Source organism: Dermacentor andersoni, chromosome 6, assembly GCF_023375885.2.
Source record: "Dermacentor andersoni chromosome 6, qqDerAnde1_hic_scaffold, whole genome shotgun sequence".
Lineage (NCBI taxonomy): Eukaryota > Metazoa > Arthropoda > Arachnida > Ixodida > Ixodidae > Dermacentor > Dermacentor andersoni.
The window spans coordinates 179,111,272-179,114,133 of record NC_092819.1 but is presented as its reverse complement, the minus strand read 5'-3'; positions in this window follow the sequence as shown (position 1 = coordinate 179,114,133).

Sequence of the window (2,862 nt, the reverse complement as noted above, 5' to 3'; positions counted from 1 at the left end):
CCCCTTGGCGGGTCGACGGGAACGCTGTCGCGTTCCACTCTTGAAGGCGAAGCAGGAGTAACGCATGAGTTGTTTCTTCGTCTAGCCGAACCAAATATAGACAAGCAACAGTTCACCAGGCTAAACAGTGGTTCAACAACTAAAATAAAGGCTAGTATGCTTCGCATCCTGGGCTTAACCTTAGCTAAGCCACAGCCATTTCTTTTTTTTTTTTTTTTTGGAGCTGAATTAAAATTATTTTTCAATGTTTGCAGGTGTTGTGGGTTGTGGGTGTCGTTGTGGGTGTGGGTATCGTTGTGGGTGTCCTCGCATACGGAAGCAGCCTACAACATACTTTTTATATCCTCAAAATTTGGTGTCCCAACCCCTTTAAAGAAATTGGTTGATAGTTAAGTGGGGACGTGGCTTTGAAGATCAACTTCCTTATTTCTTCATGTATTTTGATGAAAATTGGCACAAATGTTTAGAATGTCTCCCTGATGCTTCCATAAAAGTTTCAGAGCGATATCTTGAGAATATTTTGTTCAATATTATTGAGCAGAATTTTTCTCCCTCTTACTTTTTGGAGAGCCTCGGGAACTTAAAAAACGTGATAAAAGGCTTGTTAAGTATTGACTGCATAGCTAAATGCGTGCTGAATGTCGTGACATTCTTTCATTTTTTTTTTCGCAACACATTTTTTGGAGTGCCATATTTTATGTTACCTTCGCATCAAGCACACTTTCGGGGTAGACGAATAGCCATATTGTACACTACGAAGGGTCAAGATAAGAAAGCGAGAATGTCACGACCCGCACTGCAGCCCAAGTAATGTGACAAAAGAAACGGAGTCACAATATGTTAAACGGTAACGAAGAAATCAGCTGCAGAAACTGAACAGAAAGGCAGAAAATCAGTTTTGAGAAAACGGCTCTCAAAGTTTGACCTTCTCTTCAGGCACCAAATTTGTTGTCTTTGGGGTGTTTTGTGATGTGGGCAACCGTTGGACAAATAAAGTTTATTCCTATCCTATCCTTGTGATGTGGGGCTTCTTGTACATGTGGCCGCTGGTCTGGTGTGCTTCCCCCCCCCCCTTTTTTTGTATAGGCATTCTTTGCTGCTGCTGCTCTACAAAGAACGTGGTGCCTAGGTTTCAAACCAAGTGAGGTGCAGAACTCTATGCGGGCATGACTATAGCTCCAGTGTACATTCAAGCAGCCTGTACCCGCAGGCTGCCCTATTGATAGCAATCTCCAGTACAATCAGTGAGGATTTTTTTTCCTTTTGGTAGAATGTGTTGCTGAATGAAGGCTCTGAGTGTCAGCAGCCTCCCAAGTCCTCTTTACTTGACAAATGAATGGCTGTAGAACTTAGGATCAGAGAGCCAGTGATAGATATGCAGCTGCTAGGTGCTTTCAAGAATTTTACTTTTGTATGATGCCTCGATCACTTCTGCAGCCAGGTGTCTGTGCCAGCCCAAGGGGCCTAGTGAACAGAGCTCATGATGTTCTCTTTATGAAGCGATAGTATATAGATATTGTTACGAGCTATCGTGACAATATGATAATAGAGTGAACGCGCAATGTGCTGGTTGCGAGTCCGAAGTGCCGATGCGCGAGATGCATAGCCGCAGATGCAAGGAGCTATAGCCGACGTGCGATGTGCTTAGTCGCGCAGTCCGAGGTGCCGACGCGCGAAATGCCTAGTCGCGGGCTCGAGAAGTCGACACTCAATGCGCTTATTCGCGCAGTCGGAGGCGCCGATGCACAAAATGATTAGGTGACGGTCCGAGAAGTCCGCGCGCGATGTGCATGATCGCCGAGTCGGAGACTCCCTATGCGCGAAATGTTTAGCCGCGTTTCCGAGGGTTGCGTGCGCGATATGCACTTCGTCACGAATTCCGAAACACCGAGTGCTGAAAGGCTTAGCCGCATTTCCGAGGATTCCGCGCGTGAATCTTGGTCGCGAAGTCCGCGTCGCCGATGCTCGGAATGCTTAGCAGCGAGTCTGAAATGTCCACAAGCGTAGCGATCGGCCACGCTACTGCGATGTCCGCGTAGCGCCTGTGTTGACACGTCGAGATTACTGCGAGTGGAGACGTCCAGACTCGCGAGGTGCAAAGAGCCGAGCAGACGACGCGAGCGCCGGACCAATGGCGAACCGCGCTGGAGTCACGTGGCAGGCACGGCCAATCGCAGACTCCGGCACGACCTTCAATCATTTGCTTTTTGTGAGCTTGTTTCGGAGATCGCAGAAGCGGCGAATTTGAATATATAGAAATGCGCTTTCCAACGAGACCGAGATGGCGGCGCTCGGTCGCGCCCTTCCGGAGATATTGTGGCGTGAAAAACGCTGTTCTTTCTTGACTTCCGCGAGATTTCTCGCCAACTTGGCTGATAAAAAGAATTTTTTAGAGCATTTCTAAGTGGTTTACAGTGATGATATTTGGCTATCAGATAGAAAAAGGGTTCTAGCAACTGAAAATGTGATTTTCAAAAAATAGATTTTTTGGCAATTTTTCGCGATGCGTACGTAAGCCGCGTCCCCCCTTAAGCGGAGAAGAACAATCCCTAGACTTGAAGAATGGCACTACCTTAGCCACCTTCCAATCGTGAGGGATAACGCCTGTTGATAGTGGTTGTGAAAATAAGGCGGGAAGTATTGGGAAGATGCTTGGGGCTATATTTTTTAGAATTGTTTTATTTAAGCCAGTATTATCAGCGGAAGATGAAATCATAAGATTAGTAAGGAGATAATAAATTCCAGAATCAGTAATTATTATTTCCGGCATAAACGAATCAGTGCGAGTCATGGTGGCTAACGGTTCTAAACATTTGCGCGTGAATACCGATGAAAAAGTTTCGTTCAGTAGTTGGGAACAAT